This window comes from Cajanus cajan, chromosome 1 (assembly GCF_000230855.2).
Source record: "Cajanus cajan strain Asha chromosome 1, NIPB_CcT2T_4, whole genome shotgun sequence".
NCBI classification, from domain to species: Eukaryota; Viridiplantae; Streptophyta; class Magnoliopsida; order Fabales; family Fabaceae; genus Cajanus; species Cajanus cajan.
The window spans coordinates 5,634,736-5,658,331 of record NC_138517.1 but is presented as its reverse complement, the minus strand read 5'-3'; the positions used below and the strand labels follow the sequence as shown (position 1 = coordinate 5,658,331).

Here is a 23,596-nt window from a genome sequence, read left to right as displayed (position 1 = left end):
TATGTCCAAGAATAATATTCGAATTAAAATATTCTTAAGAATGATTCCTCATAATGTAATATAATACCTCAATACAAACATCTCCTCACTGCAAGAAAATAGTAATTACCAATAATTAAAATCCATCAATAACAATGAAAATTCATCGATATTTCTAGATTTTCGATGAGCAAAAATCCATCAGAAATATATGGTCATCAAAAAAAATATTTCATCAATAAATTTTTATCCGTAAAAATTTTTGACGAATGAATTTGTTGAAAGTACTCGTCAATAATTATTGACAATTGTTCTTGCCTAAAATTACTAATAGATATTCGATCATAAACTAATAATCGTCTTATATTGATAGATAATTTGTCAGTAATACATGCTAAGTTTTCACCCAATATATCCGTTGATAAACAATTCATAACTCAAAACCATCATAGTAATAAATTTATCAAAGTGTCTAGCCATTCAGAATTAAAAAATGTTAAAACCACAAATCATGTGTTTTTAAGACTCTAATAATCATCATAATTTGAAGTCTTGTTGCTGCTAGTTCTTTGCTTATTTATCATGTTGTTGCTACTATTATTGCTACTCATTTTGTTGACTGATCTTGATAATCGTTTTGTTGATCTTAGTGATCATTTTATTATTGATTTTGTTCAACGCTATTTCATAATAAATCTGCATTAAAAAAATATCTAAGATAGAATCCTTTTTTAATCTTGTATGAGGTAAAACAACAAAATTACAAGTCCAAAGCCATAAAATGCACATATATAAAGTGGCAGCCTGATTAGTCCTCAAATACTCTCCTTTTTTATCTATTTATTGTTTATTTAAATAATACCATTAGATTTATATTTTTTAGTTATACTGATATTGGCTAAAAAAAAATACCTATAGCAACAATTTTGTGATCTAGTTACCAGTATCAATATTATTAAATTTTATAATATCTAATAATATTATATAAATAGAAAATAAATAAACACTACATTTTTTTGGGTTGTACATAAAAAAAAAGTATTATGGAATTAATAAGGGTATCACTTTATATAAAGTACATTTTTTTATTAGAAAAAAAATGAAAATTCTTGATTTTTCACTTGTTTCTTTTCTTGAGATCCTACAATAAAAAATTTATCTATTATTATCTATAAATGACAATATATATATAGGGGGTTATAATTATACCGATGTAAATTTTACTAAGTATTACACTGCTCAATAACTTTATATTAAATATGAATTTTGTAAATTCAATCGTTAGATTGAAAGTTCATATCTCTTAGATCATATATACAAAGTTTTATATTAATCCAAGATAATTTGATACTTCACATTTAATATAAAATTATTGAGCAGTGTAATACTTAGTAAAAATTACACTAGCCGGTATAATTATAACCCCCTCATATATATATATATATATATAAGGAAATGATGGGCATAAATTAAATATATATAAATTTTCCATACCTACATCCACATTTATTGCCACCAATGTCATGAATTTTCCATACCTACAGCCAAACAGAGCAACCTGCACGGATAAAACACAATTAAGAGAGTAAAAAATTACAAGAGTGTGCACACCCGTTGTAATTAAAATAAAATGAAAAAAAAATTACATGAGTCCACAAGAATATCAAAGTTTAAAGTAACATATATCATGAGTCAATAGCTATACAAAAATTCAAGTAATAGCTCACCTTGTGTGCTAGTTTGTATGTCACCATGAAAAGCTCTTGCTCCGGGCATCATCCATACATGAGAAGCCGACTCCTTTGTCTTAGTAAATATGCCTTTCTGGCCTCCTTTGATTCATAACCATTAATCAATAATGAACATTAAAACCAAATATATTCTAAATAGATATCCTATGCAAGAAGAAAAATAGATAATAAAAATCACTTGCTATAACAACAAATCATGTTTAGAATAATTTGGCACTTGAGAGAAATGGTACATTAAGGAAGAAAAACAAATTAAGGATAATTTTGCTATTATACATATATTAATTTTGAACTATCTAATCAGAGAAAAATGAGTAAGTTTATCTAAACTTTTTTTATAATTTATTTTCTTTAATAAAAGAGTTTGTAAAGATTATTTTAATTTCTTATCTAATTTATTTTTTATTTATCATAATTATTTATAAATTAAATATTAATATTTTATAATAAATTATCAATAAATAAAATTAAGTTTTTTCTATAATTTAAATCATTTATCATTTAGTTAAAATATAATTTATATTTTTAAAACATCTATTTATAAAAAAATTAATATAATTTATATATTAAAACATAATTTATATTATTATATACATAATTTATTTTAAATTTTAATTATATATAATAAATATTAATTTACTTGTATAATGTGCCATTACACAAGATAAAATACTAGGTAAATATAAACTTACAAAATTTAAAATTATAAAGCTTATTTTCTTATTGGAGTTTAAGCAGCAAGAGGCCATTAACATCTCCTTTTTTTTTTAGTTATATCATTTCTCTTACCAGAGTTTTTCTCATGGCCTCTCCCAATATTGAAACCCAATAAATTTATATTAGTTTTGTGTACTTGTCTTATTTTATAGATGCTGAGAAAAGTTCACATTGATGTCTTCTGGGCTTCGTAAACGACAAGAGTAGGATTATAAAATACTACGATTTAATTCTTGAAAAGTTTCTTTATGAAAATTTCAACATTATATTTTATTTAAAAGAATAAAGACATATGTGCGCCGGTGATAGTTGTTAATAAAATATACTTTTGGATTCCACCTTTTACGTCTTCAACATCAGCATCCATTTTTCCATCTCTTTTGGGGAATAGAATCAGCATATTTATATTTATAATAAAAATGAAGTTTCTTTGTCCTGCCTTTCAATTTATGATTTTCGTCCATTTTTTTATTGCTCAGTTTTTTTAACTAAGTATGTTCAATTGAATAATGTATGTGATAATTGTTGTAACTCCTTACTACCAAGTTCAATTTCTATAAATAAAAAATTAAAAACAATCCATTTTATGTCACATGTTTGTGATTGACCATTAATATATCTCATTAATGATTGATGCAAAATTTCTTTTAGATTTTTAGTGTATTCGGAACTAAATTGCAAATGTGGATTAGCACTCTCACTCCCCATACAACACAAATAACAAAAGGTAATTTTTCCTTTAATTGATGTAATTTGGATATGAATTTCGAATTTACATTCAAATATGTCCTTGATTGTCAAGTGTCAATTTCAACAGTATTTGTATAATTATAGCTAGACAACGTCAATTTAATACATGAAAAAATTCAATTTATACCATTGTTTATAATTAGTGGTGTTCTACTTTAGGGACACAAATCTTTTTATGTTTGTTCAAGGCATTTCCACCACCACGCATTCCCAAATAAGCATTGTTCTTTTAGAAAAGCTGGTTATGGTTTTGCCAATAAGTGCATATCTAGATGATGTAACCATTTGGCACAAGTGTTAAAGGCCGGCACCACTTGACATGTGACACCAGCAAAATAGTCATGGAGGGGATAAGGTTCCTTTTTATCCTACGTTTAAAGCTTTAGGATTTTGATATATGAGATTATTAGTGGCAAGAAACCAATTTGAATAATGATATCGATCGTGGGTCAGATGTGCATGACCACAAAAGTATCTTCTATCATATTGTTAAGCAAAAGTTAAAAGGGAAATTTTAATTTGTTGCAAGATACAGAACCTATCATTCTTAAATGTTAGGCATGGCTTAATAGCTAGCTAAGGGTAGTATATGGTAGGGGTGTTAAAAAAAATCAAAAAGAACCGAACTGGATTTAAAACTGTACTGGACCATTTTAAAAAAATTAGAACCAATTGTAAAAAAAATGAATTAGATATATATTTTTAATATAATTTTAAAAACCGAACCTATTTTTTAAGAGCGTCGGTTCACTTAAAAAAATTCAGTTTATACTGTCACGGAAATATAATAAGTTCGTAATCGGTCTCTGCACCTCCATGTTATACTCATTCTCAATTGGACAATTCTTGTCTATATGTTTAGTAAAGATACCAGGATTTTAAAAAAATTCTTTTGGACAAAATTTTTAGCAAAAAATCTAGAAACTAAAAGAGCCTCTATTTCGTGCAATATTTTTTTTGTAGTGTACTATAATTTTGCAATTGCATTACGAATTTAGTGAACACTAAACAAGAAATACTAATTAGTAGAACTACTGCACTTGTACTATATTATGATAGTTTTGCAATTGGATTTTTTTAGCAGAAAAAAAAAAATATAGGCTTTGAAATTGGTTTAATATATAAGAAAAGTCAAATAAACTAGTTTCTGATGTTTATATAGAAGAAAGAATATAGGAAAATTAATTGTTTAAAACGAGTACATTTCTTAAAATAGGTTAAAATTAATTTATTTCTTAAAATCAATTTTAAAAACTGGTTTAGTTTTGAAACTGATTTTAAACCGATTATAAACCTATTTATTAAAATAATTCAGTTTTAAACCGATTTATTAAAGTGATTCAAATGGTTTATAAACTGATTCAATTTAATAAAATAGTGTGGTTCAGTTCAATGTAATTTTTTGGAAAAATTAAACCATGCACACCCCTAGTATATGGAGGAGAAAAAGGATAATATTCCAAGTTTGAGTTACAAGAATGGAGAAGAATAAAATGACGAAAATGATAGCGACTATAGGATAATTATTTGGGTGTATCTGAAATTATTTTATATTAATGTGAAGTTGAACTTGCTCTATCTTATCGGCCTTAGTAACCTTTTTATTCGTGTTATATTTATATCTATAGAGAGAGATAAATTTGACAATCAAAATAAGGTTATAAACAATTAAGGAGTATCTTTTCTCTATGTTTAGGGGAGACAAAGTGTTTGACTTTAACTTATGATCCCTAAATTACTTTGGCTTTCGTGGGAGCCGAAAGCCATTGTTTTTATTATTAAAGAATTAATAACTTACATCGTGTTTCATATTTCGTAATGTGTGTTTTGAGGTATGGTTTGAATTATTCATTGCCTCTAATCTTACTTTGTTATTCTCCCTGATTGCACAGCACAGGTTATGATAAAAATTAGAACAAAAAATATGATTCTTCCTTTACGTATACTGAAGAGCAGTAACACGCATATAATTAATGAGACAAAGCCTTCTTCCACTCCAGTTTCATGTACATTATTTACAAATACCTCTTGAAGAATTAGAAATGCAATTAACTATACTATGTTTTTACATAATATCTAAAACATTTATGATGATTAATTTATAATTGAGCAATATTAATTATTCTCATTTCATATTTTTACAACAATTTTCGTGGTTAGGAAGATAAGATATAGGCTTAAATGCGTATTTGTCCTTTAAGTATAAAAATTATGTTATTTTAGTATCTTAAATTTTAATTAAGAAATTTTAGATTTTAAAGTACCATAATAGTGTAATTTTAGTCTATCAAGTATCATAATTATATAAATTTTTACCTATTGAAAATACATATATTATAAATTTTATTATTAAATAATATATATTTATTATTTAAGTAATAATATATATATATATATATCATTTAATTCTTGAACAAAATTTATAATATATGTAACTTAACTGTATCAAAAATTGTATAATTGTGATACTCATAGAATTAAAATCATACAAGGGTTATACTTGAGTAATTAAATTTGTTTAATTAAAATTTAGGAATCAAAATTGCATAATTATAATATTAGAGGAATCAAAAACTCTCTCTCTCTCTTTATATATATATATATATATATATAGATAGATAAATAAATAAATAGATCGATCGATAGATAGATAGATATATATAGATATAGAGAGAGAGAGGGAGAAGAAAGAAATGAGAAATTCGTTTACTCCAAAAGTAAATTTACCTAAACTTATTCCACTCAAGAACTTACTTTTTACATCAAATTTTAATGATCTAACCATTAAATTAAAAATTTTAATGTATAGATCAAATTTTTTAATTTAAAAAAATACAAAAAATATTTGTTACTTTATTTCATTAAATCAAATTGACATATAAAATGTTTTTATTAATATTCATTAATTTGAATTAATGAAACAAATTATCAAATAATTTTAATTTTTTAAAAAAACTTTTCAAAATTGATCTATATATTAAGAATTTTTAATTTAATGATTTAATCATTAAAATTTGATGTAAAACATACGTTATTGAGTGAAATAAATCTAAGTAGATTTACTTTTGAAATAAGTAGATCTTTCATATATATATATATATATATATATATATATATATATATATATATATATATATATATATATATATATAAGAGGGGTTATAATTACACCGGTGTAACTTTTACTAAGTATTACACTGCTCAATAACTTTATATTAATTATGAATTTTATAAATCTAACCGTTAGATTGAAAGTTCATATCACTTTATACGTGTATATCAAATTTTGTTAAAATTGGATAACAAATTGAAGGTAATTAAAGTGTTCATATTTTAGTGTATTTTGAAATGAATATATTACGTCAATTTTGTTTTATAAAAATGAAGTATCAAATCATCTTGAATTAATATAAAATTTTGTATATGGTCTAAGAGATATGAACTTTCAATCTAACGGTTAGGTTTATAAAATTCATATTTAATATAAAATTATTGAGCGATATAATATTTTGTAAAAGTTACATCGGTATTATTATAACCCCCTCATATATATGTATATATGATAAGATATCAAATGACTCAAAGAATAACTATTCATAAAATTATTATTTCATTCAATAATTCATGTTTTATATTAAATTTTAATAATTCAATTGTTAAATTAAAAAATTTAATATATAGATAAGTCTATAAATTTTTAAAAATTTTAAAAATCATATATAAATTCAAATTAGCATATAATTTTTTTTTTAAAATTATCCATCAATTTGAATTAATAAAATAAAATATTAAATAATTTTTAAAATATTTTAAAATTTACAAATATAATTTAACTTTTGATCATTAAAATTTAACATATATTATAAATTATTAAGTAAAATAATTTTATCTAAAATTACTTTTTAAATCATTTGATCGTTTATATATATAAAAGTTATGACATGGAACCGACAACTAATCAAATGACAGGAATTAAGAGGTCAACGACTCCGCTTTTGATTAGACGCAAGGGACAAGTTAAAAAGAATTAAACCAATTAATTTTTTTAACTTAAATAGTTCTCTCATGCCGTGTTTCCTCTTTGTTTTTTCTAACAGTGGTAATTAGACGAAGCAATTTAATTACTTATAGTGGCTTTGTGTTAATTATTAGAAAATGTTTATGACACACTTTTTCTCATAATACCTCAAATTAATATATATGGGGGTAGTAAAATTAGAATATAAATATAAAAAAAAATATAACAAACTAAGCCAGAGTATTATTTAATGATTAAATAATACATATTTTACCAATAAGGTTCATCATATTAAGTATGTATACAATAGATTGATTTTCTCACTATGCAACTGAAAAAGACTTTATTTAAAGAAACAAAACTCATTTCAGTACCGAACGATTTCTTTTTCAATTCCATATAATAATAATAATAATAATATTATTATTATTATTATGAACGGAATTCCATAATATGAACCGGCTACAGCTAAATATATAATAATTATGCTTTATTAAGACACTTTGTCAACTGAAAGAAAACCAAAAAAAAATTACAGGCTTAATTAAAATTCTACTTGGTTTGTACCAAGCTTGGAATCCTCCATGTGGCCAATTTTAGCCGTTGATCATAAGTGGGGATGACAGTGAAATCGTCACTTTCCATCCATTAAAATTATTCAAATCAAATTCTAATTGCTCCATCAATTCAGCTAACGACATGTAATATAGAATTATTGGTCTATCATTATAAAGTTATCAAGAGAATTTATATGCTTATCAAAATGTGTGACATTTCCAATGAAAAAAGAAGCTTGACGAAAGCTAGCAAACATTAACAAAGGACAAAATTTATGTCGTATGATAAACAAAAAAATTGGCTTGCGTATGCACCATTATATTAACCCTAATTCAGAGTCCTTGACTTCCAAGGTAGCCTCTTGTCGATACCATAATCCATCTTGTTTCTTCTTTGCCTTTGGCTGTTTCCTTAGCTTCTTAATTTCTTGCAGCATTTGAGCTTTTTTTTTTTCCTACCTCAAACCCTTCCAAAGTTCCAACTTTTTCTTCTTCTGTCAAAGAGAACTAAGATTCTACAGATTATTCCTCGAAGAAATGAACTTGAAACAATGCTGTTGTTTCTTTTTAGATGAAGGACAAGGCAAAATACAGTATGGTTTTCATCAAACTTATATCTGCTTTATTTTCATACAAAAAAAATTCGTGAATTAGTTTTGTTAATTTTATTCTTGCCCCAGATAATGTGTTTGTGTTTTTTAATTTGATTTTCTCAAACTCGGATTGCCAACAGGAAGAACAGTAGGGATTATCCATGGGAAATGTACACCTTGAAGGAGTTGCTTCGCGCAACAAAAGACTTTCATCAAGATAATAAGATCGGAGAGGGTGGATTTGGAAGTGTTTATTTTGGTCGAACAAGTAAAGGCGTTCAGGTTATTATATTCATAATATCTTTTAGTCCTCAATTTGAATTATTGTTTATCATAATAAAGTATAGGACAAAACTTAAAACAGTATCATAGGTACCGTTAATATTGTTTTCTGAGCAGAATTTTTTAGTTTTACTCAACTAATACACATTAACATCTAACGAAATACTTTATTATACATATTATTTAGTTAAAATTTCAATTCTGATTAAAGATTAACCCTAACAACTCCTATAATATTGCATGTAAATTTCATCTATAAGTTTAAGCTAGTATGGTACACTTCTTTGCTTGCAGAATAATTTAAATTTGCGTGTCTGATAATGGAATTTGCAGATTGCAGTGAAGCGGTTGAAGACAATGACTGCAAAGGCAGAGATGGAGTTTGCAGTGGAAGTGGAAGTGTTAGGAAGAGTGAGGCATAAGAATTTGTTGGGGTTGAGGGGATTCTATGCAGGAGGAGATGAAAGGTTGATTGTGTATGATTACATGCCTAACCATAGCTTGCTCACCCATTTGCATGGTCCACTTGCTAAGGAATGTCAACTAGATTGGCCTAGAAGAATGAGCATAGCAATTGGAGCTGCTGAAGGTTTAGCGTAAGTATACCTTCCCTCCCTATATTTCATCTTAAGGTTTTAAATTCCGGTTAGAAAAATGATATTTGTAAAACAAAAGAAATATATATAACATAACAATTTATACAACATTTTTTGGCTTTAACATTCTTCATCGTATCATTTATTATATCTATTAATGACAGGGAAAAATAAACATAAAAATGATATGCTAAAAATTCTTATATTACTCTTATAAAAAATATGAATAAATGTGGTTGATGAATAACAGTGACAAATATGAATAAATGTAGCTGATGCAATCGCAGGTACTGTTTTAGAGATTTCAAAAAGCTTGTCATTATAGTTGCTATCTGTTATTTAAGACCTTGTTTTCTAAAATCGAGAATCCTCAGCACTGTCTATTAGTTTCATGTTTTGGTTGAAACTTTCTAAATGAAAATATATATACATGCATGATGTAAGAAATCAAATAACAAGTTCCATTAAATAGTGTTGGACAACTCGGATTAACTAGGGATATGTTAAAAAAGAAAATGTGTAAATGGAGTATATGTATAAGTGTACAAAATAACTTTAGAAATTGAGTTAAACCCAAATGAAAATTTGATAAAATTTCTCATAATTTCTTTGGATATATTTGGAAATCAGTTAAGTTCAATTCAATTGAAATAATAATAATAATAATTAAAAAAAAAAAAAAAGTTACACTCATAAGCTTTTATTTTTCTTTTTGTATTGGAATATATATTTTTTTCATTGAATATGATTTTAAATTAGTATCCAAACATACACTTTGAAACTGATAGACTTGTTTTAAAGATTATTTCTAGATCAAAATTAACTGCTTCCATTTGAAAACATTTCATTCATGCGTCATTTAAGATTAATGTTTATATTATTGAACTTTGTCCATCAATTTCCTTTTGGATAAGGTATTTGCACCATGAGTCAACTCCTCACATCATACACAGAGATATAAAGGCAAGCAATGTTCTTCTAGACCATGAATTTCAAGCCAAGGTTGCTGATTTTGGTTTTGCTAAGCTAGTACCAGATGGTGTAACTCATCTTACCACGAAGGTCAAAGGAACCCTAGGATATTTGGCACCAGAATACGCAATGTGGGGGAAAGTTTCTGAAAGTTGTGATGTTTACAGCTTTGGAATTTTACTTTTGGAGATTATTAGTGCCAAGAAACCAATTGAGAAATTTCCTGGGGGAGTTAAAAGGGACATTGTTCAATGGATCACACCGTATGTGAACAAGGGTCTCTTCAACAATGTTGCGGATCCAAAGTTGAAGGGGAAATTTGATTTGGAGCAATTGAAAACTATGATCACCATTGCTCTTAGATGCACCGATAATAGTGCAGACAAAAGGCCTAGCATGAAAGAGGTGGTGGATTGGCTCAAGAATGGTACAGGAAGCACTTAGGTCAAGAGATTCCAAATTTTAGTAACAAGAATAGAGATGAAGAAAATGACAAAAAATTATACTATGAGGAGCTTATATGAGACAATTAACAAGTTAAAAAAATACTAAGTGATATGTATAAAGTGATATAATTTCTTTTTTGTTTATTTGTAGAATTGTGTGATAAAATGGGACTGAAAATTATTATATTTGATAAACTTTAAGGTTTTTTTTTTGTTAGATATAATTTCTTTTCATTAATCGACTACTATAGAGATATAGTAGTATTTTCAGTCGGACTTTATAATTAATGTAAAATTCAAATCCTTATTCTTAATTAAACATCAAGTATCGAATTACTTTAGTAACCTTTATTAATTTGTTGCTTTATGTATGTTGCTAGCTACCAGTAAAATCATATATGTATATATATTAAAAAAATCATACGACGAGTAGGTCTTCTAACTTAGTTTAGAATTTGTTTGGCCGGAGCTATAGGTCTTTACGCGGTTCTACATATGACCTTTTTGATGTTGTTAGGGTACAACTCATTTATTTTTACCTTGAACATTTTATTTATTTAATATTTTTTTATTTATTCAGAATAAAAGTAAATATAAGTATATATATATATATATATATATATATATATATATATTAAGAAAGTTAGTTAATGTTGTTATTTTTATGACTTAATTTTATTTTTAATCCTACAAATTTGAAAAATATTCTTTTAGTTTTTAAATTAAATTTTTTTCCTCTAAAAAAATAAAAAAAAAATTATTTTTAGTCTTTATAATTTCAAAAATATTATTTAAGCTTCTCAAATTTAAAATTCATCATTTTAACCTCTACAATTTAAAAAAATATTGATTGTCTCTTGACTAAAATAATATTTTTTAAATTATAAGAATTAAAAAGATAAACTTTAAATTTGAGTTACTAAAATAATAATTTTTTCTTTTATAGATTACAAACACATATTTTAAATTTGAAAGACTAAAAATATAATTAAACTTATTTTATCTTAAAAATAATTTATTTTCTTAATTTTCTTACTGAAACTTAATATTAAAAATAAAAAATAGCCATTAAATATAATATTAATCAATATAATAAGCAATTTAAGAATTGTATCATTAAACCGAATAAGATTAATTATATTTTACTTACACTTAAAATTCATGTACATGTTTTTTTACATATACTAGTTTATCGTACGGAAAAAAAATATAATTAATTAATTAATTAATTTTTTGTAACTATATTTTATTAAACTGTGGTTTAAAAACTTTTTAAGCTTAAAAAAATAAGACTACTAGAAAGCTGGAGAAAAAATCTTGTGCGTTTTGGATCAAGTTCAAGTAATTGTCGGTTCCATTTTATCAAAAAGAAGATATAAATTGGGACCATTAATTGATTGCCATTTTCTCTTCTAATGGCCAATTGACCCAGAAAAAATCCAATATTATGAATTTTCTCTAATTAGCGTCTCGATATTTTATATGTATATATAAGTCAAAATAATAAATATATATTTTAAAATTAAAATATATATTTCAAAATTTTATATACTAATTTTATATTAAAAATAGTATATTTCATTAAATTCAGTAAATAACATAGCTTTAATAAATATAAAAAATTCACTTTTTGTTCAAAATTTTTTTTTTATCTATTATCAATAAGTATATTTTTATTCATAAAATTGTGGTCTATCTCCTACAAAATAAAATTATCATAAAAAGTAGTTTTTTCAAATTAATATTTTGAGATTTCATATTGACAATTTTCCATCCCTTGTAGAAAGGAAAACTATCTGAATGTAACCTAATTTACATTTCTCTTTATGTGTAAGGTCGGTTGCACTTCAGTAGTAAATACAAAATATTTTTAGGCCCAACCCATATTCAAATCATGGGTTACGGTCTCTTCAACGATTCAAAATCCGTCTAACTTGGTATCATTAAGGGTGATGATATATATACCTCCTATTTTTTATAAATACACCTAATTTCTTTTTTTAAAATAAAATTTTTAAAATATCCTTATAACTAAATATGATTTACGTCGATAGAAACATTAATTTTAGCATTCCGGAAAGTATTTTTCGGAATAGTAAAATTATTATTCCGAAAAGTATTTTTCGGAAGTGTAGTTCTTATATAATTTCGAAAAGTTTTTTTCTGAAAATTAAATTTAGTATTCCGGAAAATATTTTCCGGAATTATGTCACACTTCCGGATTTATTATTTTTTTAACTTATAATTTTTCAGATTCACACCTCCCTTCTCATTGTTATTCTTTCTTTTTTGTGCATTACGTTTCTTCTTCTTTACTTTTTTCTCCGCACCTTCATACCTCCCCTTCTTCCCTTTTCAATTTCTGCATTATCTTTTTCCCTTTTTAGTTTTGTTATAAGTTGTAAACGGGTTCAGTATTGTGAAGTCCCACATCGGTTAGGAAGGAGAACGAAGCATGCCATATATATGGGTGTGGATACCTTCCTTGTGTGGAGGCCTTTTGGGTGGCATGCGTGTCATCGCCAGAAGCAAAACCGTGAGGCCGTGGGCCAAAGCGGAAAGGTGTCAAATCATATACATTTTTTCTTTCAAGTAATTCTTCTCACTATTTGTTCCGGAAAGTATTTTCTAAAATAATAAAGCTTTTGTTCTGGAAAGTATATTTAGGAATAGTAAATTTATTATTCTGAAAAGTATTTTCTAGAAGTGTGCTTCTAAATAAAGTACCGATGTGGCATATGTTCATTCTATTCTTGTTGTGCTATATACAAGATTGATTTTATAATAAAAAACAAAATGATATTTTATATAGGAGAGAGAGACTCTGCCGGTGAATGGCAAATTAAATGGTGCTAGAATTACATATAGGGATGGGTTCATGCAATGGGTCAGAGATGATAACTCGTCATTGGATCAGTCTAATATTTAATGGATTGAAGACAAAAAAAAATTGTAGGTTCATGATATATATATATATATATATATATATATATATATATATATATATATATATATATATATATATTCTTTTTATTATAAGAACATTTCCATTATTTTTTTTTAAAGTATAAAATATTTGTAGTTTTTTTATTTTTTAAATTTTATACCTTCATCTTTAAATTTACTATTTTTTTCTTTTTTTTTATACACTTTTTTTTTCTCTTTCAGTTTTCACATGCATCATCTTGTTTTCTTCCAATTTTTCACCTATTTTAGTAAGTAGTTTTAACTCTCTCGATTTTTACATTATTTTATTCTTTTCTCATCTCTTTCACTTTTTCATATGTACTTAGATCATAGAACTAGTATGCGACAACATTGTAAGTATGTATGACTTCCTCGACAGTTTCTACTGAACTAGATACATATTTTTTTCCAACACTTCCTCTCCTTTCACCCCTACAAAAACTTTAATATTAAGTTTAGTGTTATGAAAAAAAATACTTTCACTATTCTAGAGTACTGTGTGGGATAGTGAAAATAGTGTTCTAGAAAAATCTTCCTATTGTGTTTTTTACATACTTCCAGAAAGTACTTTCTGGAATAATATGTAAAAAAAATATAATCAACATTGTCGAGAAAGCCACACACACCTATAATGTTGAAAACTAGTTCTAAGTTTTGCATGTGTGTGAAAACTAAAAGCGGAGAGAGAGGAGATAATAGTAAGAAAACTAAAAGAAGGAGAAAGAGAGTAATGTAAAACTAAAAGAATTAAAATTACCTACCAAAATAGGTGGGATGAAGGAAAGGTAAGGGCTGCATGTGAAAATTGAAAAAAAGAGGGAAGATGTGTGAAGAAAAAAGGTACTAACTTAAATATTGTAGGTATAAAATTAAAAAATTAAAAATTAAGAATATTTTAAAAAATATATAAAAAAAGGATGTGCACTTGTAGAAAAAAGGAGATGTATATATCATGAACCAAAATATATCAAGGGCTTTGCAGCAACAACTTCTTCAATTGAAACTTTACCTAGGTAAGGTCATATATGTTAAGTTGTCTAACATTACTTATTAACTTATTTAAAAACTTATCTTGTAGTTATATTTAAAAATTTGCTTTACATTAATAACATTAAATAGGTCAATAAATTTAATTTTAAATAAATCAACAATTATATTTTCAAATACACTTGCAAGTATTTGTTTAATTTGCATGATAAAATAATTTATTTATTTATTATTATTATTATTAAAATTTAGTGTTTAAGATAAAAAAAATTAATTAAAGAACAACTCATGTGTACTCATGTTCACTAACATACACTTTCGCACGTACGCCGGTTGTAATGAAGAAGATAATCTTATTAAAATAAACTTTCTAAATATTTTTATATCACATTTGATAGTTTAAAATTTTTGTATTATAAATTTACTTATTTAGTTATATTATTAATAATTATATATATTGTAAATAAATTGATTGGTTTATCAAGTCTTACAAACTTTTTTTACAAGACTAACATAACCTTTTTAATAAAAAAGATTTTTTTTTAAATTTAAATTTGACATTTTTATTTAAGAGATTAGGTCGAACTTTAAATAAATTAAATCATAAATTTATTTTTAAGATCCAACTTATTTTCATCCTTATATATACAAAATATGTTGGATTCTCGGAAAACATTAAGGAAGATAGAGAATTTCAAATTTTATGCTTATTTGTATTAATTTGTTAATTTAGTTGTATCTATCCTTAACTTTACATAATTAACGACAATCTAAATATAAATTAAATAAACTTTAATAATATAATTTAGAGTGATTTTGTATAAGCAAAATAATTAAAATTAAAATAGTATAAAAGTACTCTAATCCTCGTACTAAATGTCAGTTAGGCCGAAGAATTTTTTTTTGTGAATCACGTTTATAATACACTATCTCAAGAATGAAGAGTGCATTGATTGATAATGAATAAAATTAAGGACTAAATTTATTAATTTTTCATACTAAGAACTCAAACCCAACTAACTATCAATCTCAAATTTTGGAACTAACAATGTTTTATTAGTCGAATAATAATAGAATTTTATTTTATATTATTAATTAAAAAATTATAATAAATATGATTTTTGAAATAATTATTATAAAATAAAGAAATTTGAAATACGTCATTTTTTATTTGATGATAATCTGAAAGGGGTAAAAGTTATTGATTGCATGGAATATTTAATCATACCCATATAAGCCAAGAGGAAGAAGCCAAATTGGACGTGGCAACAGCTTTCATCTCAAATCCCAACATGAGTGAGACTCAGTTAAAAGTGTAAGGAAAACTATAAAATAACACCACTGTTTGTAAGTTTAGGTTAGAAATCTAATCATATATATATAAAAAATAAAATAAAATAAAAGAGAGAAGGGACTATAATGGTCGAGAAAGAAATTATAGGATACCCTGTCTCCATTTAAGCAAAAGGATAATGAATTAGCATAAATCTTAATGTATATGAAAAAAGAATTCTAGCTATACTCTATTAAACAAAATAATTTAAAATTCATATTTTAACACATGAGTGGTGAAATATTTATTATATAATTAAAATTTATAATAAATTATATAAATAAATGTTATATTTTAAATATATAAATTTGTGAGTTTGATTTTTCTTTTCAACTATATTTTGTTGATCTCAATCACTAATCTTCATAATAAAAAATAATAATAATAAAAAAAAAACTTAGTTGATTAACTTTGTTCAACCATATTTCCTCTCAAACATATTTCTTTGGTGTCCAAAACTTTATCTTAAAATTTTGAATATAACATCACTTATGTCAATACCAGCTTATTAGTTGCAGATAGTAATATAACAACAATAAAAACAGTACTAGATTGTATTTGAAAAAACTGATAATATAACAAAATCCCATAAAGTATGTCTCCGTGACTGACTCTGTCTCTGCCTACATATATACTATTATGATGAATAAGAGAGAGGAATGAGTAGGCATACACAGAAAGAGTGTAGGTGAAGACGAAGCAGCCGGCCTAAGAAGGGTAGGTCTTAGGAGTAAAATAAAGTTAAAGAGAGAGAGATTGTCATTCATATCATTCATATTCTGTGTTTCTTTCTATGGCTAACGGTTTTAGAAATGCAGAAATTAAAACAACAAAAGTGAAGGGATTGGGTCAGAGATTGTTTAGTTTACATTTGTACATATATGCATTGCATTGCATGCATGATGGCATACAGCTCCACAGTTTGCAGCTTTATGGGAAACTAGAAAGAGATGGGATATAGCAGTCACGAGTTCCTGCTGCTGCTAATAGGAATGGGATGGATCAAAACCCGAAATTCATGTTGATTCAGTGACCACAATAACACCATGTACATGCAACAGAATTTGATGTAACTTGTCGGGGGTTAAAGGGCCTTGCATTCAATATTAATTAATTACCTCCATCACACACTTTTAAATAATTAATTCATTCTTTGCTTTTTCTAACTTTTAGTCCACTCCCATAAATTATTAGCTAATTCTATACTATCACCACCTGTTTATGATCCTATTCTATCTCCACCTCATAAGTACTCTATTCCATCTCTACCTCATAAGTACTCAAAATTTCAATTTGTTGGAGATAATCAATAATCCTCAACTACATGATCATACGTGAACAAGCATTCTATAATAATAGTCTTCAACTAGCTAATATTTTTTCATAAATTATGAATATTTTCTACTTAAATTCATCTCAATAATAAAATTCCTTTCAAGTTTTTAATATTTTTTTAAGTCTTTCAATATCATTTAACATTATTTATTATCAGATCATTTACTTAATATCATTATTATTCTTGTAATTTTAATAATTGATAATAAATATTTAATCATTAATGAATTAAAAATTGTAGATTTTATAAAATTTAAAATTCAAAATTTTAAGTAAGAAATTAATTAGTAAATTAAAATCATAGATTAGATATTGTAAGAGATTAAAAATGTTATTTAGCCTTTTAATATAAAACATCAGTAAAAAATATATATAAAAAAAAATAAAATAAATGACTTTTTAAAGTCATGCATGAATTTAAATTAATAATAGAATTCTATAACTGAAAACTAAAGTGAATTCTGATTTTTTTTTTAAAAAAACAAAGGAGTATACTCCGATTACATTAATTTCAACTATTGTATTTATTTATTATATGTACGACATGCATCCTATGGTATCTCTCTCAACATAGAGCTTATCATTAGTAATGCCAGCTACATTCAAGAACGTGCAAAGCTAGGGTGTAGCTCATGACAACATATAACTACAATACACTGTAGAAAATCTTTGTATAGATTTTACGATAAAAGGAAGACATCGTAAATTCCAGCCTCGCAAAATGGGGATGAACTCGCTCATATTTTATCTAATGTTAACTTTCATTGGGTCAACTTTGACTTTTGGACATTCTCCTTAGATGTATGTGGTCCTTGTTTGAAGTTGCAAGTCTTTTTCAATCTAAAGCTAAATTAAATCCAATTCGGTCTTCATTGTTACAATATTATGTACGGGACTAATTTCACGTCTGGTGTGTGATTCTGATATGAAAATCAATGGATAATTAGGTTTTCTTGTTATTACCAATAATATATACTTGCATCTATGTCTATGCCATTGTTCAAATCGGGCTAAAGATGCCATGCATTTTAAAAAGGTTAGTCTTTTGTTGATTAAAAAAAAATCAAAACATTATTCATAACTAATAATGTTAATATTTTTTATATAAAAAAGATGTATAACAGTTTTTTACTTTTTAGTTGAAAATTCTATCAATTATACTATATACTGTGCACTATTTGGTTGTATATACGAGCATGAAAGCATATCAAACACTTTAGAAATTACATAAGCTTACTTCGCCATGCACTCCAAGGAAGATTCGTAGTCTAATTCTCATATCAGATTCCTGACAATTGAAACGAAGCAAGATTAAATTGAAGACAACAAGAAAATCCTGATACAAGGACATGGCTCTAGCAAACTTCCAAAATAAATAAATTACATCTTCTAATTTTTTTTGCCTGTTTCCACAGTCTTATGTTATAACCTATGGTTCCATTTATGGTCTATTTTCAATTGTTCTGGCAACCTTCGCCAAAAATACTACATAGCATAACTCATCAACGAAACTACTATACCAGACAAGCACATGATACTCCATGCCTTCTTTGCGTCAAACCTGGTAATAAAACCAGACCCAAAAACGAAGAGGGTAAGAGGAAGAAAAAGAGGGATAGGAAAGAAGTGAAAAGGGGAATGAAAAATCGTCTTCAGTAGTGGTACACAGTGGATGGCAATGCTAGCTCTTGCAGTGATGCATGGTAGTCATGACTAGGGAGAAGAAAAGATGATAAGAATCTAAGATGCAAAGTGACCTATATAAGATACAACTTGATAATTTGATGATTAGGTAAATCTAAGGGATATAAATTATGTCTATGAGTGGCCTGGCCCACCTTATCATTTGTCTAAGCTTAATTTGTTATTGTAACTTTTGGAAAAACTTTGCGAAATTAACTTATTATATATCTTTGTTTTTATCAAATAAATTAATAAAATAATTTATAATGTTAAATCACTAGACATATATAAAATTACTCATGAATAAATTACTCCTTCCCTCTTATTATTTGTTTTTTAGAAGAAAAATTTGACTATGCAAATTAATATTAAAATAATTATCTTTAAAAAAAAACATATCTTTCCTAAAAGAGCTGAAATGTATATCGAAACTATATATGTATTTAGGTGAGATATTAATATACTTAAAAAACAAAAACAAAAAACAAAAAAGTTTGCATAGTAACACATTACTTTTTATTAAAAATTATTTTTACTTACACCATACATATAATATATATTGGTATATTGTTAAGAAGTATAAATATAAATTATAGTAATATACAAAATATGTTGTTGAATCTTATTTAAAATTAACATTTAAATTATGTATAAGTATATATTAAATAGATTTGTATTTATATATATTATATTTATAATGATATTTTTTATATGTCACTGTATATAATATTTTTTATAGTGATAAGTGAAGGTATTTTTTAATATAAAAATGATTAACATTTTAAATTTTAAACTAATTATATATATTTTTATTTCTTGTAAAAATATTATTATATTTACTTTTTTTTTCTTCTTTTGTAGGAAGTAATATTACTTCCGTTGATTCAGATTACTTTGGACTACAAAGTCACCCATATGAGTATTTACGCAATTGCATATATTTAACTGATTTGGTCAACTTTTGGTCATTTTTTTTCAATTCTTTGATAGGGTTTTCTCAAGATCATTTTTGTGATTTATTTGAACTAGTTTTTAACGAATTAATTCACTAATTTTTTATTTGCCCAATCAATTCAATTCAATTTTCAAAACATGGCAATTTTCTTTTCATCTAATATATTAATATTTTGAGTAAATTAAATTGGTATTTATCAAATTTTGTTAAATTGTACCGACACTCCCTACTTTATAACATTTACCATAATCTCCCTTATAACAAGATGACGGTGAAATGTTTTCAAATTGTTTAGGGGGTAATTGTATGGTCTAAGGAATGCTAAGTTGGCACCGATAAAAGAAAAAGAGATAAAGAGGAGAACATAAACTAGTTTTAACTAGTGATTCTGGATTTTTTGTCTTTTGTAAGTTTCAAGTTGTTAATATGGGTGGGTGCTAGTCCTTAGTTTAGATAGGTTGTGTGCGTGCTTGAAACAAAGAAAGCTAGCTAGAATGACATTTAAAAACTCAAACTAAGGAAAATAATAAGTTTTCATCAAGTTAAATTCAATCGAGCCCACAAAAGTTTCAGGAAGTTAAACCAATAATGTTTACTTAATAAACATGTGTTTCCAAAAACAGAGAGAAATCGATTGATTACAAGGTTGATTAATGGAGTACAATGTTTAAAATGTGTTTTTAAAAAAAAAAACATGTTTCATCGTTTAATCAATTTATAGAAATGTTTTTAATCGAATAATTGAAAACTTTTTTCGTTTTGTGAAATTCATTACTTCCAAATTTATTTGATTACAAATGTTTTTAATCAATTAAGTGAAGTCTTGTTATATTTGAAATCTAAGGTGTTATATTTTAATAGATTATGATTAATTTTTAATTGATTAAATCATGTTGAGAGTTATGAATCGATTATTGGAAGAACAAGTTTATCGATTACGGTTTTATTTTAATCGATCAATTTGACTCTTTGAAAAATTACTCATTGTTGTTTTAATCGACAACAAGGTGGTTTAATTAATTAAAACTATTATATAACAAGTGTGTAACTTATTATGATGATCAAATTAATAAATTATAAAATAGTTTAATTGAGTAATTTGTTACGAATTTGTTTTATTATAAAAAATAATTCAAGGATCATTTTCTAAAGTTTTTCAAGATTAAAGAAAAAAATCATGACTTCATATAGCTGATCATCATTTTTACCTCAGAACTTTTTAATAGTTTTCTAAAAGTAAAAGTACAAGAGTTATCATTGAGGAAGGTCTATACGATCGGGTACTTTCTTTCCTTGTACCCTTGCAGTGAGCTTAGCTATTGGTCTTAAGAGAATTGATTCCTTTGAAGGTTTTTGCATAGATAGAATAGGATTTTCAATTGGATAAGGAAAAAGACTTTCTCATAGAGTTTGAGAGTTTTTAATCAAATTTCTAGCTTGAAATTAATTGTAATGAATTCTTGTAATTCTAGTGGAAAAATCTCAGTGGATTATTGTTGATTGGATGCAGCTCTCGATGATTGTAATAAATAAGCTAGTTCGAAATTCTTAACCTTCCTTTTCTTTTCCTTTAACACTTTAAACTTATTGCATTTTATCATTGTCATTACATGTGCATTAATAAGAATTTTAAAAGCATAGATTTTTAAGAATTTTTTTTTTCATTTGTTGATCAATTGCTCAAGTTCCTTGAAGATTATGATGGTTATTAAAAATTATTTTTAAAAGATCCATAAGACAATTGTGAGTGATATCAACGCACCCTTCTCTTGAATAGATCATCTATTCTAACATGCTAGTGTATTGTTTTTCTAACGATTAATAGGTTATCATAGGAGTAAACAAATATGGGGTATTTGTGTAATATCATGAAATTATAACGATAATTATATAATTTACTCTAATGTTTTTATAAGTATATATAGGGGGTTTATTTTCTCAAATCTATCCATTTAATGAAGTTGTATATTCTAATGTGATAATATCAAATATTTAAGTTTACATTTGACTTTATTTTTTAACAAAATAAAAATAAAAATAAAAATAGTGAGCATATGTTGAGGTTTGGTGTGAATATGCAAATTATAAATAAATAGGTGGCTGTGAGAAAGACATAGTTCCAAAGATGTGTGGGTAAGTGGGCATGGTGAAGGATTATTTGGCCCGTCTCAACAATATAATTAATTATGGTCTTTTATTAACTATCCCATTTAATCCAACTAAGTGTGTCGAGGGGATGTGAGGTGATCACTCATTCCAATATTTAATAGAAAAGTTCTTAATTTCAAGAATTCATGACCATGGTTATCGATGAACAAAGTAATAATGGAAATGTTGAAGTATTATTCACAAGAGATTTGAATTGAAAGTACATATAACTTATTTTTATACGGTACACCAAGCATATGTAGAATAGTGATCAACAAACATTACATATACAATAAATAAATGATAGATTATACATTGGATGCATATTTAAACATAGAATATCATATGTTTATTAATTGCTATAAATTATTTATTTTAGTAAATATTTCATAGTGAATATATTATCATAATGTGATTATGTATTTATTTGGGTACATAAAAAATAATTCTTCCACCAGAACTCTTCTGTGTCACCATTATTTCTTTGAAGGAGTAAAAATGACGGTCATAGAATTTATAAAAGTATAATGGAATCATGTCCTTTCAATTTCTGAAACAACAACGTAATAATAATTTATTCATTAGAGATATTAAATCAATTAGATCTCCCATAAAAATAAAAATAAAAAACTTAACACACTTGTTTATTGGAATTGACTCAATAATTAAATATACTTACATGATATTCCCAAATTCAAAATAGATCACTTAATAAAATGAGTTTATAGGGAAAATATATATTAAGTAACAATCAACCTATTTTTATAAAACAAAATTATACCAATTCATAGTAGCCCAAATAAATAAAAATTTTAACAATCTCTCAATTGGCCAATATTAATTGAGTTTTATTTATTTTGAAAATTCATTTTGAAAATAACCCTTGGGTTGAGCTAGTGTGGCCATAAAACAACTTGAATATAATTACCATAAAATTGATCATTACCATTCATAAAATCACAATCCAAGAACCATGGTAAGGACAAATTATTCAAAGTTTAATTCGCCAATGATCACATAATTAACAATCTCATCAGCATGATCATAACACAAGTGTGAAATGCAGGTACACATCATAGCATAATTCACGTGATCGTTTCATGCTATTGTGTATGGATCTTATATTGTGTCTTTCTAGGAAAGCACAACCAATCTTCTCAAGGAGATTATATATAAATCATGTTTCTCATGAAATAATTCCCAAAAGGAACTAAATCATCTCAATATAAAATATTTAATAATTATTATGATTCTCACTAACTAAATACATCAAATAATGACCTTATAATACCAACATTCTTAAAATGTTTCATAATCACAATAAGTATAAGCCCATCAATTAGGGGATCAACAAGCATTTCCTAAGTAGATATATGCTAAACATCACAATAAGTTCTTAATGGCTTAGAAATGGAGTCGATAATTCCAAAAGTATAGACAAAAAATTCTTAGACAACAAAGTTAGTTTGTATAGTAGAAAAAGTTGTTAAAGTCTGTCTTACACATATCAACATACAACTTCTCTAG

The 23,596-nt window shown here is 25.6% G+C and overlaps 1 pseudogene across 1 annotated transcript; it reads left to right on the top strand.

The window, feature by feature from the left end:
* Positions 1-7,982: 7,982 nt before the first annotated feature.
* On the top strand, positions 7,983-10,862 carry LOC109791324 (PTI1-like tyrosine-protein kinase At3g15890; annotated as a pseudogene). The gene is made up of 4 exons (XR_014433543.1): positions 7,983-8,365; positions 8,506-8,647; positions 8,981-9,243; positions 10,158-10,862. The product of XR_014433543.1 is annotated as a PTI1-like tyrosine-protein kinase At3g15890 (transcript).
* The last annotated feature ends 12,734 nt before the right edge of the window (positions 10,863-23,596 follow it).